Source organism: Hordeum vulgare, chromosome 3H (assembly GCF_904849725.1).
Source record: "Hordeum vulgare subsp. vulgare chromosome 3H, MorexV3_pseudomolecules_assembly, whole genome shotgun sequence".
Lineage (NCBI taxonomy): Eukaryota > Viridiplantae > Streptophyta > Magnoliopsida > Poales > Poaceae > Hordeum > Hordeum vulgare.
Window position 1 is genome coordinate 500,054,819 of NC_058520.1, and position 16,465 is coordinate 500,071,283.

The following is a 16,465-nucleotide window of genomic DNA, read 5'->3' on the forward strand; positions in this document are numbered from 1 at the left end:
GTCCCCATCATCCAGTCGGTAACATGTCCTCGATCATCCAGTCGGAGACTAGCATTCGGAGGATATCAAGCTAACCGACTGGATACCACTTGGTACATCGTAACCCCCGTGGAGGGAAACGGTCGTACGTTTCCAGGTTCATTTATTAGCATTTAGGGCATATGTTACCTGTAACGTACGCATTCAATCGCCACTACTCCACCCCTGTACCGAAACTGTTGTGGAGGGCAGCGCACTCTATATAAGCCACCCTCCCCCGCTGGTAGAGGGGTTAGCAACTCATTGTATTCTATATTTCCACTCGACAACAAGCTCCCTGAGCACTGAGACGTAGGGCTATTACCTCCACCGCAGAGGGGCCTGAATTCATACAACCTCGCCGTAGCTAAGGCTCTGCCCATCCTTTTCATACCCTACACATCTACTGTCAGGCTTATACCCACGACAGTTGGCGCCCACCTTGGGGCAGGCGTCTAAGCGACTTCCGGCGAGTTTGCGACTACTTCCTTTCGTCATGTCGTCCGGTGGAGGTTCGAGCATGGGTCACCAGATCTTCTTCCGTGCTCTCTCCTTCATCATCGACGATTCGGCGTGGCTTCGGGATGCTCCTCTCGACGTCGAGGCGCTTCCCCGTCGTGGGGCTACGCACTTCCGTGCCGGTGCCCACGGCATTCTTCTTCTCCAACAGTCGGCTCTGGTGTCGACCTGCACCGTCGTCACGCGCCGCAGCAAGCGGTCTCACCGTCCGCGACTTCAGCGTTGGGTGCAACACGCCCAGGCGCGCCAGAACGCGTCTTCACAAGTGGCGGTTCTAGAGCCTGTTGTGGTTGCCCTGCAGTCCCAGCACTCGGGCTCGGTTCCGACTGAGTTTCCTTCCGAATACGCGGGTCGCGGGCCTGCAGCAGAAGTACACATGGCCAACTCCCATGAAGATCCCTGTCAAGCTGGCCGGAACGAGCACGAGATCGGCGAAACGTCCGGCGCGTGTCGTCCGCCTCGCCGTTCTGCCAGTCGACACACTTGGCGGAGCAACGTGGAGTTGTTCCGCACACCCCTCCTCAACTTGGCTGCAGCTGCCAAGATAGCCGATTCCCTCCAGCCGACTGATTCAGAGGCTGGTAGGGGAATCGAGCAGATCCGAGCCCTGTTGCACACGGCGCAGCAGCAGAATTCGGCAGTCTCCCAGTCGCATAACAGGATCCATAATAGTTCCGTTCATGCGAATACGCATCGGTCGGTTCACAGCCCTGGTTCCCATCAGCGACACAGAGGAGGCAGCCGCTCCATAAATCACGAAGATCGCCACTGTTCACGCACCCCTCCACGGGGTGGGCCCTACGGGCCCCGACATCATGATGATCGGTGTTTAGTCGGTGACACTTACGACCCAAGGCCTGACGCAAGAGGGTGTATCGCTCAGCGAAGGGTCGACAGGGGCCGGGCCCACCGCGGGGGTTATTATATGGACCGTCCGAGCGGAAGCAGGACCATCGTGTCTGGTCCCGAGTGTTTGAGTCGAGCCATCCGTTCGGCTAACATCCCGCCAAACTTCAGATTGGCAACGGGAATCAGCAAGTTTACACGAGAATCCAAGCCAGAAACGTGGCTGGATGACTACCGAGTGGCAGTCCAGATCGGAGGAGGGAACGACCATGTCGCCATGAAGCACCTCCCTCTGATGCTCAACGGCTCGGCTCGAGCGTGGCTGAACCAGTTGGCCCCCTCAAGCATCTACAGCTGGGCAGATCTGGCCCGGGTGTTCATCAGGACCTTCGAAGGGACATGCAAGCGCCCTGCTGGCCTCGTGGAGCTCCAGCACTGCGTCCAGAAGCAGAATGAGCCCCTGCGAGACTTCATCCAGCGTTGGACAACTCTCTACCACACGGTGGAGAACGTCACCGAGCATCAAGCAGTCTCCGCCTTCAAGGCAGGCGTGCGGTACAGAGGTCTGTATCTGAAATTCGGCCGAACAGGCGACATCTCCATGAGCAAGATGATGGAAATAGCGACGCGCTATGCTAATGGCGAAGAAGAAGACCGCATCCGAAGCGGCAAGCACAAAACAGTCGCTGATGGAGATGGAGGCAACACTCGGAAGCAGAAACAGAAAGCTCCGACTGCTCCGCAAGCGGAAGCCGCAGCCGTAACCAATGCCAAGTTCAAGGGCAAAGGGAAGGCTCAGTTCACCCCCAAGAAGAAGCAGTTCAATAACCCCATCCTGGACCAGCCATGTCCGGTTCATACAAAGATGGATGAAGAGGGCAACCCCATATATGCGAAGCATACCACTCGACGGTGTCGCCTCCTAATCCAGGGGTTCGGCGAAGGGCAACCGAGTGAAAAGGACAACGAACAGGATGAGGAGGACAAGGAGGATCCGTTCCCCCAAGTCCATGCAACTCTCATGATTTTTTCTGACGTTGAGAGCAAGAGTCGACTGAAGCTGGTGATCAGAGAGGTGAACATGGCCACCCCCACCAACCCCAAGTTCCTCAAATGGTCTCAGACTACGATCACCTTCGACCAGTCGGATCATCCGGCACATGTACCCACCCCGGGAAGACAGGCTCTGGTCGTCGACCCGGTGGTAGAAGGAGTCCGACTGCGCAAAGTCCTCATGGACGGCGGCAGCGGTTTGAACATCATGTATGCCGACACTCTCAAGGGGATGGGCATTCCGATGTCCAAACTCAGCGAGAGCAGCATGCAGTTCCATGGAGTCGTCCCTGGACAGAAGGCCAAGTCACTAGTCCAGATCGCGTTGGACGTCGTTTTCGGCTCCGACAAGAACTTTCGCAAGGAAAAGCTCACGTTTGAGGTGGTCGACTTCCAGAGCGCTTATCACGCAATTCTGGGCCGCCCAGCGTATGCACGTTTCATGTCCCGTCCATGTTACGTATACCTGAAGTTGAAGATGCCAGGCCCGAAGGGTGTGATCACCATCAGAGGCAATCGGCAGCAGCCGAAGAGTGTCTGCAACAGGGATCAATAATCGCCGACCAGCAGATGGCCGTCCTCGAGCTTGACGAGTTTAAGAAAACAGTCGACCCCACCGACCTGATGCGCTCGAAGAAGCCAGCTTCAGAGTCTGCATTTCAGTCGGCGGGAGAGACGAAGAAGGTCAGCATTCACCCGACGGACGCCACTGCTGCCCCGACGAACATCTCCACCACCCTCGATCCTAAATAGGAAGCCGAGCTCACCCAATTCCTCCATGAGAACTGGGACATCTTCGCATGGAAGCCCTCTTACATGCCAGGTGTACCCAGGGAGTTGGCTGAGCACCGATTGCACATGGATTCCACTGCTCAGCCCGTCCGAGAGCGCCTGCGCTGGTCCGCCACGCACAAGAGGAAGGCAATCGGGGAAGAAGTGGCCAAGCTGCTGGCAGCCAACTTCATTCGCGAGGTTCACCACTCCGAGTGGCTCGCCAATGTTGTCATGGTGCCCAAGAAGGATAAGTCGCTCTGAATGTGCATCGACTTCAAGCATCTCAATAAGGTCTGCCCGAAAGACCATTTTCCGCTCCCCCGCATAGATCAAATTGTCGATTCGACTGCGGGTTGCGAGTGTCTGTCATTTCTTGATGCCTATTCGGGCTATCATCAGATCCGTCTATATGGTCCCGATGAGTTAAAAACAGCCTTCATCACCCCATTCGGGTGCTTCTGCTACATCACTATGCCATTCGGTTTGAAGAATGCAGGAGCTACCTTTATGCGCATGATCCAAAAATGTCTCCTCGACCAAATCGGTCGGAATGTGGAGGCGTATATGGATGATATCATAGTCAAGTCACGCAAAGGTTCCGACCTGCTAACTGACTTGGCAGAAACATTCGCCAACCTTCGTAGGTACGATATAAAGCTCAACCCCGCCAAATGTTCATTCGGTGTTCCCAGCGGAAAGTTACTCGGTTTCTTCGTTTCCGAACGAGGGATCGATGTCAACCCCGAAAAGATCGGGACCATCGTCCGAATGGAGAGGCCAGTCAGAATACACGATGTTCAACGGCTCACAGGTTGCCTAGCGGCTTTGAGCAGGTTCATCAGCTGACTCGGCAAGAAAGCACTTCCTCTGTACCGACTCATGAAGAAATCAGATACTTTCGAGTGGACAGACGAAGCCCAAGTCGCATTCGACGACCACAAAGTCCTACTTTCCACCCAGCCGGTTCTTACTGCTCCGCTCAGTAAAGAGCCCCTTTTTCTGTATATCGCGGCTACAAATCAAGTCGTCGGTACTGTTCTTACAGTCGAACGAGAAGAAGAAGGCAAAGCATACAAAGTTCAGTGGCCAGTGTACTACGTCTCCGAGGTCCTGACTCCTTCCAAGCAGAGGTATCCCCATTATCAAAAACTCATCTACGGGATTTACTTGACTGCGAAGAAGGTGGCCCATTATTTCCAAGACCACTCGGTGTGTGTCGTTTCTGATGCTCCGTTGTCGGAAATCCTCCACAATCGAGATGCGTCAGGCCGAGTAGCGAAGTGGGCAATGGAGATGATGTACGGCGATATCAAGTTCGAGGCCAAGAAAGCTATTAAGTCTCAAGCTCTGGCTGACTTCATAGCAGAATGGGTAGAACAACAGCAACCGACCCACATCTACTCGGCCCATTGGACAATGTTCTTCGATGGGTCCAAGATGTTGAATGGCTCCGGCGCTGGCGTTGTGATCATATCACCAAAGGGCGACAAGCTCAAGTACGTGCTACAGATACACTTCGGTTCCTCCAACAACGAGGCACAGTATGAAGCTCTCCTATACGGATTGCGCATGGCCATCTCACTCGGCGTCCGTCGCCTGATGGTCTACGGTGATTCAGATTTGGTGGTCAATCAAGTGATGAAAGAGTGGGATGTCAGGAACCCCACCATGACCACATATTGCAATGCAATGAGGAAGCTCGAGAAAAAGTTCGAAGGTCTGGAACTCCACCATGTTCCGCGACTGAAAAACCAAGCAGCTGATGAACTAGCGAAACTCGGATCCACTCGGAGACCAGTCCCGAGTGACGTCTGCCTCGAGCACCTTCACCTCCCTTCAGTCAAAGAAGATCCTTTTACAGAGGAACCAGTACAACCAAAGAGTTCAACAGATCCGCCTGAAGTCGATGTACCTGCTGTGGTTGATTTGATCATGGAGATTCTTGCTGTCATCCCCGACTGGACTGTGCCGATCATTGCATATATCCTCAGGCAGGAATTACGAGAAGACGAAGTCCATGCCAGGCAGATAGTCCGAAGGTCAAAGTCATTCACTGCCATTGATGGCCAATTGTACAAGGAAAGCGTTTCAGGCGTTCTTCAATGATGCATCTCTCCAGAGGAAGGGCAGCTGATCCTGGAGGATATCCACTCGGGAACCTGCGGTCATCACGCCTCTTCGAGAGCAATCGTCGCCAAGGCATTCAGGGCTGGTTTTTTCTGGCTGCAGGCAAACGAGATGGCTAAAGATATGGTCGACCGATGTGAGGGCTGTCAGTTCTACTCCAACAAGCCCCACAAGCCGACATCTGTGTTGAAAACAATCCCTCTTGTGTGGCCGTTTGCAGTTTGGGGATTAGATACAGTCGAACCATTCAAGACAGGCCAAGGGGGATACACACATCTGTTGGTGGCAGTCGACAAGTTCACGAAATGGATCGAAGCCAAGCCCATCAAGAAACTCGACGCCTCAACAGCCGTCAAGTATATCAGGGACATCATCTCCAGATTCGGTGTACCTCACAGCATAATCACGGACAACGGGACAAACTTTGACTCGGATAGATTCAAAGGTTTCTGTGCAAGCCAAGGTATCCGAGTGGATTTTTGCTTCCGTAGCACATCCTCAATCCAATGGACAAGCAGAGCGGGCGAACGGACTTATTCTGCAAGGTTTGAAGCCCCGACTCCTGCGAGAGGTAGGACACGCCGCTGGCGCTTGGATCATCGAGCTACCTTCAGTGCTTTGGGGTCTTCTCACAACCCCGAATAGATCTACAAAGCGATCACCGTTCTTCCTCGTCTACGGAGCAGAAGCAGTCCTTCCGAGTGACTTACTTCACAACGCTCCACGAGTCGAACTCATCTCCGAAGCTGAAGCAGAACAAGCAAGGCAAAACGGAGTGGACCTTCTAGAGAAGGAGCGCGAGATGCCACTGACTCGCTCAATCATTTATCAACAAGATCTGCAGTGTTTTCACGCGCGGCACGTCAGGAGTCGTACGTTCCAAGCAGGCGACCTGGTGCTCCGAGTGGATCAGCAAAGACCTCACAAGTTGGCTCTTGCCTGGGAAGGACCCTTCATCATCTCAAAGGTGCTGAACAATGGAGCATACAGACTCTACAACGTCGACAGGGAGATAGACGAGCCACGAGCATGGAACGGAGATCTCCTGAAGCGCTTCTACACGTGACCGTCGACTGAAGCAATGTAAAGAACAAGTATTGGTGAAATAATATAAAGCAGATTGAGTTTTTTGCAGGTTCAAAGTTCTTCCGCGGTCACAGACTCCGGTCTCAAAAAAAACTTAGCAGCGATCCAGAATTGCCTAAGTATGAACATTCTCCGAGTGTGCACTTAACGTCACACTCGGGGACTTAGCTGCGATCCAGAATCGCCTAAGTATGAACTTTCTCCGAGTGTGCACTTAACGTCACACTTGGTGACTTAGCTGCGATCCAGAATCGCCTAAGTATGAACTTTCTCCGAGTGTGCACTTAACGTCACACTCGGGGACTTAGCTGCGATCCAGAATCGCCTAAGTATGAATTTTCTCCGAGTGTGCACTTAACGTCACACTCGGGGACTTAGCTGCGATCCAGAATCGCCTAAGTATGAATTTTCTCCGAGTGTGCACTTAACGTCACACTCGGGGACTTAGCTGCGATCCAGAATCGCCTAAGTATGAACTTTCTCCGAGTGTGCACTTAACGTCACACTCGGGGACTTAGCTGCGATCCAGAATCGCCTAAGTATGAACTTTCTCCGAGTGTGCACTTAACGTCACACTCGGGGACTTAACTGCGATCCAGAATCGCCTAAGTATGAACTTTCTCCGAGTGTGCACTTAACGTCACACTCGGGGACTTGGCTGCGATCCAGAATCGCCTAAGTATGAACTTTCTCCGAGTGTGCACTTAACGTCACACTCGGGAACTTAGCTGCGATCCAGAATCGCCTAAGTATGAACTTTCTCCGAGTGCGCACTTAACGTCACACTCGGGGACTTAGCTGGGATCACGAATTGCCTAAGTATTAACTTTCTCCGAGTGTGCACTTAACGTCACACTCGGGGACTTAGCTGCGATCCAGAATCGCCTAAGTAATATCTTTCTCCGAGTGTGCACTAAACATCGCACTTGGAGACTTAGCTGCGATCCAGAATCGCCTAACTACATGAGTTACAGACCCTCAATGAGGCTCATGTGGATGTCAAAACAACTGACAACTACATGAGTTACAGACCCTCATTGAGGCTCATGTGGATGTCAAAACAACTGACAACTACATGAGGTGCAGACCCTCATTGAGGTTCATGCAGATGTCAAGACAACTGACATGTTCCGAATGTTTGCCCCCTGGCTTCACCAAGAAACGCCAAACAAAAACTCGAGTCAAAATTGCAACAGAAGAGCAAAGGATTCGATGTGAAGTTCAACCACAGATAATGGCTCGGTGTGGATCAAGCTTACCCACACCGAATCGAGAATGTAACGGCCAACAGCAGTGGCCAAAGTTTCTTACAAAGCAACACTCGGCATACCGAGGATAATGTTTTCTTACACGTCATTTGGATCGGCGCCAGGACTGGAGGGCTCTACGAATGTGTCCAGATCAATACCGTCGGCGATGCGGGTAGCACTCTCAAGGAAAGTTTCCATGAAGTCTTCGAATCAAAGTTTCTTCGTGTTGGCCACCTTCAGTGTCTTCAGCTTCTCCTCGCGCACCTCCTTGCAATGGACTCGGACCAGGGACAGAGCAACACCTGCACCACAACGAGCTGCAGATTTCTTCCACGACTGCACTCGGTTCGGAATCTCCTCCAGTCGAGCCATCAGGTTCTCCATCTCCTGCCGTGACTCATCTTCTGGCCAAAGCTCCTTGTCGATTCGGCCGACGACTTCTCTCAGTCGACCGATGAAAGGGCCAACTTTGCCCACGCGGATGTGCGCCCGGAGCAGATCCCGATTGGCGTCCTCGCCGAGTGGCACGTTATCGCGAATCGACCGCTCCACATCAGCTGCTTCAGCTTCGGCGTCAATGCAAAAATCTGCGACAACAGGACACGCAAACAATAAGCGCCAAGTGTGACACACATACCACAAGCACTCGGAAAAAGCAGGACTTACCAGCCAGACGCGTCATCATCTGCCGAGCCCAGTCACTGACGTATTTCTCCTGCGCTCTGCACCGTTTGTTCAACACGTCCATTTGTCCCATCAGAGCAGTCCTTTGTTTCCCCATCTTCTCAACTTCCTCAGTCAGCACTTTGTTCGCTTCACGAGCCTCCTCCAACGACTTCTCTCGCTCCGCCAGAACCACCTTCATACCATCCATTGCAAGCAGTGCCGCATCCCGCTCACCGGCAAACTGAATCTTCTCCGCCCTCAGAGTCTCATATGTTGTCCCCATTTCACAAGTTTTCTGCCAGCCAGCACCAAGAGACAATCAAATAATTCAGCAATAAAAGACTAAATTCTTCAGACCCCTGCCGACGCAAGCAGTCGACAGCGGTCTCGGGGACTACACCCAGTGGGTTCACTGAGAGTGACCCCACTGGCATGCAACTCAAGCAGGCCCGCCCTATTGAGATACATGTTACTACCCACGCCTACGAGGCTAATACTACCCGACCTGAGTATAATTACTCTCGAGGACTCTTACAGTAAGTGCACCCCGACTGCCACAACTCTTTGCAGTCGACCATACTATTTCAAGATCTGAACAAGGCAAAAACAATATGTATAAAGACAACTGCCGGTGCAAGCACTCGACAAAAGTCTCGGGGACTACACCCACTGGGTTCACTCAGAGTGAACCCATTGCAAATATCATCCGATATCCGAGAACACCCAGTGGGTTCCAAGAGAAAAGTAAATACTTACTAGCCCACTTACTCGGATATCTTCCCGCAGCTCCAAACTCCGCTGGTACAAGGATGCGACGGAGTCGTAGGCCCTCTTGGCTTCCCCAACCATCAGCTCCGCCTGCACCATGGCTCCCTTGGCCGCTCCCACCTGCTCCTCCGGGAGACGCTGGATGTTGAACTCGACATTCGACGAGCCTGGCATCGTCGGAAGTTCCTGAGGCATCCCAAAGTCCGCTCCAGTCGGCTCTTCAACCACCAGCGCCGGTTCAGTCGGCGGCAGCACCTCAGTCGACAGCACGTCGGCGGCGAGAGCAGCAACAGGCGGAGCAGCCTCAAGAACAGGCTCCGCAGCTTGTTCAGCTCTCCCCTGATCACCCTCGTCCACGCAAATCTCCCCTGATAGACCGAATGGCGCGATATCTCAGAAAAAGAAAGAGGCAGAACCTATGATAGAATTCGAGACGCGATAGTATAAAACACTCGGAGTCACTACAATGCACCTGGCTGGGACGAGACGACGTTGTCCGTGTCCATGGGGTCATCCTCCTGGCGCGCCGGAGAGGTGGCAGAAGTAGCGACTCTGTCAAGTGAAATCCATTCGACCAATAAACAGGAGTTCACTCGGATATCAGAAGAAATTAGAAGATCGATACACTTACCTGGAGGTGACGGGGACAGCAACCCTCATCCGCGGCAGAGCCTTCCGAGGTTTAGGCCCACTCGGTTTGGCCGCCTTGGAAGACTGACCCGCAGGCTCAGCGGCAGCATCCCTGGCCCTCTTGGTGCTCCGAGCACTCGGGGCCACTGGGGCAGTGGGCGGAGCACTCGAAGATGCCGGAGGGACCGAGGGAACGGCAGGCTCGTGTCGGCGCTTGGTCCGATGCTCTAATTGCGGAGGCGGCGAGTCCTGCTCTTCGTCTTCCTCCTCTTCCTCGCTAGTCTCTTCCTCCGACTCCCCGCTGTCGGAGACATACTCAGCGCTCTCCACGCTGCCTTCCTCCTCCTCCCCGGCCGGGTTCCCGTTCGAGACGGGAGAAAACCAGTTGGTCCACTTCTGCGTGAAATACAGTCGACGACATCAAGCGACAAGCAGAGATTCAAGAAAGCGATAAAACTAAAACAGATACGTGCACTCGACACATGGTACTCACCTGATTCGGAGGAGGATTGTCCGCGCTGAAAGCCCTCACTCGTGAGACCCTCTGGGGTTCTCGCAGGCGCCTATGATCTGGAGCACCCACGACGCCACCTTCTCCTCGGTCACGCTCAAGATGTTAGTCCGAGTGGAGTCCTCGGTCCCCGAGTAGTACCACATGGCGTGGTCGTGAGCCTGTAGTGGTTGTATGCGTCGACCAAGGAAAGTCTCCAGCAAATCCATGCCGGTGACTCCCCTCCTGACGACGTCTACGAGTGCGTCGACCAAGGGCTGGATGTCGAGCTTCTCCGCCTTCGTGAGCGCGAGCTGCTTAGGTGGAGCGGGACGATCAAGGCTAAAAGGGGGCAACCCTGAAGAGGCGTTCGGACAGGCAACGTCTTGGCAGTAGAACCACGTCGACTGCCAGTTCCTGACCGACTCGCTCAGCTGAAGAGCAGGATAATTACTCCGACTCTTTTTATGGAAACCTAAACGTCCGCAGAGTTGGAGAAGATGCGTTTTATCATTCGACTGGCTGAGTCGTTTGATAGTCTGAGATCTAGCAGAGAATATATGTTTGAACAACCCCCAATGGGGGGGGCAGCCGATGAAACACTCGCACATAACGATGAAAGCAGAGAGATGGGCAATAGCATTCGGAGGAAAGTGGTGAAGCTGTGCCCCGAAGTGGTTCATGATGCCCTTAAAGAAAGGATGCGGAGGCAGGGAGAAACCTCGGTAGACATGGCTGAGCAGCAAGACGCGCTCCCCCTCCCGGGGTGCCGGCTCGACCTCGTTCTCAGTCGGCATCCTCCAAGACTTGTGGACGATCATCCCGTCCTCCACCAGCTGCAGCAGATCCCCCTCCGTCACCGTAGAGGGGAGGAAGTCGCCTTGAATCCACCCCGCCGGCAACGGTCGTTGCCGCCGCTGAGCAGGAGCCGCCGCCTTCCCCTTCTTCTTCCTCGCCTCCATCTTGCTGGTTTGACCCTTGGTCATGGCGGAAGTTGCGAGTTCGCGGAGAGAGAGGAGGAGTGGGGAGGTTAGGTGCGCTGGAGGAGCGTAGCGAAAAACCCTTGCCGCCGGGATTTAAGTAAGGTTCCGACTGGGTCGCTGGCAGGTGGCCCCGAAACCTTATCCCCCGACCGGCCGCGGCGATATCAGTGGAGGAGTTGAAGGCGCGAGAATTGAGGCATCAGACGCTAATCGAGCGCGCTGGCGTCATCCCCGCTGAGCGCGCGGAAATCGAAATTTGAAGATCTTGGATAATCCGCTGCTGTCAGTTGACGGGTCGCGTCAAGAGATACCCTGAATACACTCGGTTTCCGACAGTTTGTTCCATGGAGATTTCCACTCGGATCGTTGGTCAGAAAAGATAAAACGGATCGAGGCAAGCAACACCCAAGCCAAGTCCGCTCCAGTCGGATCCAAACTTCAAACATCGCTTCGTCGTTCCAACCCCAATCCATTCGGGGACTAATGATGGGGTTATAGTCCTAGGGTAGGGTCATAGGCCTGCCCTGTAGGTCCTACCCAAGGACTAACCCTCACAAAGGACAAGGCCCTTAGTCAGCTCCGACTGAATTAAGGAGTCCCCATCATCCAGTCGGTAACAGGTCCTCGATCATCCAGTCGGAGACTAGCATTCGGAGGATATCAAGCTAACCGACTGGATACCACTCGGTACATCGTAACCCCCCTGGAGGGAAACGGTCGTACGTTTCCAAGTGCATTTATTAGCATTTAGGGCGTACGTTACCTGTAACGTACGCATTCAATCGCCACTACTCCACCCATGTACCAGAACCGTTGTGGAGGGCAGCGCACTCTATATAAGCCACCCTCCCCCGCTGGTAGAGGGGTTAGCAACTCATTGTATTCTATATTTCCACTCGACAACAAGCTCCCTGAGCACTGAGACGTAGGGCTATTACCTCCACCGCAGAGGGGCCTGAACTCATACAACCTCGCCGTAGCTAAGGCTCTGCCCATCCTTTTCGTACCCTACACATCTACTGTCAGTCTTATACCCACGACAGTAGACATCAGAGAGCACTAATAATAACAGGATATATCTCCTTCTCATCAAGATAGGCATACTTAAGAGTATCAGGCAACTGTTTAAGCTCGAACACAGGATCACCCTTTGGTGGGGGAGGATCCCCAAGCAGTTCAACAGGCAGATTATTCTTGAGAATAGGATATTGTCCTAAGACAATTTTATCTATCTCATCTCTCTCCTCCATATACATATCATTTTCATGCTGAAGCAGATATTGCTCTAAAGGATCCGTAGGAGGTACGGCAATAGAGGCAAGAGCAATGATTTCATCCCTTCCAGACGACTCTTTTTCATGGGGTTGTCTTCCAAACTTGGAGAAGTTAAATTCATGAGACACACCCTCGAAACTAACAGTGACGGTTTGCTTAATGCAATCAACGTGAGCATTGACAGTGTTGAGAAAGGGTCTACCAAATATGATGGGACAAAAGTTATCTTGTGTAGTAACAAGGACGAGGAAATCAGTAGGATACTTCCTCTTACCACACAGGACTTCTACGTCTCTCACAATTCCCAGAGGGCAGATAGTGTCTCTATTAGCTAGCATAATAGTGACATCAATGGGTTCTAACTCAGCAGGTGCAATCTCGTCTTTGATTTCATCATATAGAGAACGGGGTATTGCACTAACACTAGCTCCCATATCACATAAACCATGGTAACAGTGATCTCCTATCTTGACAGAAACAACGGGCAGGCCAACTACAGGTCCGTATTTGTCTTTTGCGTGAGGTTTAGCAATTCTAGCGGAGTCCTCGCATAATTTGATAACATGCCCATCTATGTCTTCGGCTAAGAGATCTTTGATAATAGCAACACTAGGTTCAACTCTAATCTCCTCACGGGGTGCAAGTGGTCTAATGTAACCCCTACGTATCACAGTTGGAGCTTTAGAATAATCCTTTATCCTAGCATGGTATGGTGGTTTCTCAGTGTAGGCACAAGGAACAACAGGATCACTAAAAGCAATGACTTTCTCCTCAACTAGATTGGTTTTGACTATGTTGCTTTCTACAGGAGGATGATACTTAAACCACTTCTCTTTGGGAAGATTAACATGAGCAGCAAAAGACTCACATAGAGAAGCTACTATCTCAGAGTCAAGTCCATACTTAGCGCTAAAATATCTAGAGGTGTTTGTCTCAACAAAAGATTTAACGCAATCAATCTGGAAATTCATACCTGACTCCTTACCTTCCTCCAGCTCCCAATCTTCAGAGTTACGTTTGATTCTCTCCAATAAATTCCACTTGTGGTCAATATCCTTCTTCATAAAAGAACCGGTACAAGAAGTGTCAAGCATGGTACGATCTTCAAGAGAAAGCCGAGCATAAAAGTTTTGAGTGATAATTTCTCTCGAGAGCTCATGATTGGGGCATGAATATAGCATTGATTTAAGCCTCCCCCAAGCTTGAGCTATGCTTTCCCTGTCACGAGGCCAAAAGTTATAAATAAAGTTCCGATCACAATGTATTAAATGCATAGGATAGAACTTTTGATGAAATTCCAATTTCAACCGAATGTAGCCCCATGATCCAGTATCATCACATAGCCTATACCATTTCGACGCCTTGTCCTTCAAAGATAAAGGAAAGAATTTATTCTTTACCTCATCCTCGGGCAAACCTGCAAGCTTAAATAAACCACAAACTTCATCTACATAGATCAAATGCAAGTCTGGATGTGAAGATCCATCTCCTGTGAAAGGATTAGCCAGCAGTTTCTCAAGCATACCCGAAGGAATTTCAGAAAAGATATTTTCAATAGGTACCTCAGGTTGAGGAACAACTTCTCGTGCTTCCGTTCGTGGTGAAGATACCCCGAACAAACTCCTCAAAGGAACAGTTTCCATACTGAAAAGTGACAATAAATTTCAGCACAGTATATAGGTGTTTCCTTACCAATTTCCACTTACCAAAGGCGCTTCACTCCCCGGCAACGGCGCCAGAAAAGAGTCTTGATGACCCACAAGTATAGGGGATCAATCGTAGTCCTTTCAATAAGTAAGAGTGTCAAACCCAAAGAGGAGCAGAAGGCTCTGATAAACGGTTTTCAGCAAGGTAATAACTGCAAGCACTGAAAGTAGCGGTAACAGGTGAGGGTGTAGTGAAGTGAATGTAGCAAGCGAAAATTAACAAGTAACAAGTAGTAGCAACGGTGCAGCAAGTGGCCCAATCCCTTTTGTAGCAAGGGACAAGCCTGAACAAAGTCTTATAGGAGGAAAAACGCTGCCGAGGACACACGGGAATTTTTGTCATGCTAGTTTCATCATGTTCATGTGATTCGCGTTCGTTACTTTGATAGTTTGATATGTGGGTGGACCGGCGCTTGGGTACTTCCCTTACTTGGACAAGCATCCCACTTATGATTAACCTCTCTCGCAAGCATTCGCAACTACAAAAGAAGAATTAAGACAACGTCTAACCATAGCATTAAACTAGTGGAACCAAATCAGCCCCTCACGAAGCAACGCATAGACTGGGGTTTAAGCTTCTGTCACTCCAGCAACCCATCATCTACTTACTACTCCCCAATGCCTTCCTCTAGGCCCAAGTATGGTGAATTGTTATGTAGTCGACATTCACATAACACCACTAGAGGAAAAACAACATACAGCATATCAAAATACCGAACGGATATCAAATTCACATGACTATTATTAACATGACTTATCCCATGTCCTCAGGAACAAAAGTAACTACTCACAAAGCATAATCACAATCATTATCAGAGGTGTAATGAATAGCATCAAGGATCTGAACATAAACTCTTCCACCAAGTAATCCAACAAGCATCAACTACAAAGAGTAATCAACACTACTAGCAACCTTACAAGTACCAATCGGAGTCGTGAGACAGAGAGTGGTTACAAGAGATGAACTAGGGATTGGAGAGGAGATTGTGCTGATGAAGATGTTGATGAAGATGCCTCCCCTCCGACGAGAGGAGTGTTGGTGATGACAATGGCGACGATTTCCCCCTCCGGGAGGGAAGTTTCCCCGGCAGGATCGTCCTGCCGGAGCTCTAGATTGGATCTTCTCAAGTTCCGCCTCGTGGCGGCGACGAAACCACGAAAAAGCTCAGTCTTGATTTTTTTTCAGACCAGGACACTTCATATAGCAAAAGAGGGGGGCTAGTGGGCCTTCAGGCAGCCCACAAGCTTGCCCACCGCCACCAGGGGGTGGTGGCGGAGTGGGGGCTTGTGGGGCCCTCGTGGCCCCCCTCCGGTAGTTCTTTCGCCCAGTATTTTTAATATATTCCAGAAAAAGTCACCGTAACTTTTCAGGGCATTTGGAGATGTGCAGAATAGTGGACTAGGATTTGCTCCTTTTCAAGTCCAGAATTCCAGCTGCCTGAATTCTCCCTCTTCAAATAAACCTTGCAAAATAAGAGAGAAAAGGCATAAATATGGTACCACAAGTAATATAACAGCCCAAAAAGCAATAAATATCATCATGAAAGCATGATGCAAAATGGACGTATCAACTCCCCCAAGCTTAGACCTCGCTTGTCCTCAAGCGAAAACTAAGTTCCATAAACATGTCCACATGTTTGAGGGACGAAGGTGTCGATAAAACATAATACAGACATGAGGGCATCATGATCACACATAGAACAGCAAAACATCATAAAGATTCTTATGAGAAAGTAACAATTCCTTCACAGAGTAAAGCACGAAGCAAAAAACCTTACCGAGAAGTAACCAACAATAGTCCATAGTCATTGAAGCAATTGCAATTTATCACAACATCAGAAAGAGTCAAATAAGAGCTTGTAAGGCAAACCCACATACTCAATCATCTCTTTCGTTTTCCACAATTGTTACAACTCACGTGGTACTCATGGTGTCAAAGTTTCAGCTGGACATAGAGGAAGATAGGGGCTTATAGTTTTGCCTCCCAACCATTTACCTCAAGGATAAAGTCAACAACAATAAAGCATGAGTACTCAACTCCAAGTTGATATATGAATATAGATCTTTCCCAAGCATGTGACGGTAGCCAAGACAAAGGCAAAAAGGGAATTGGTGAAGATCACCATGACTCTTTCAAGGGTAAAAAGTAAAGGTACAAGATTTCCACACACTAATACATCATACATATTAGAGAGCAATTTTTATTGCTTGCACCGATGACAACTTACTTGAAGGATCTTATTCAATCCATAGGTAGGTATGGTGGACTCTCAT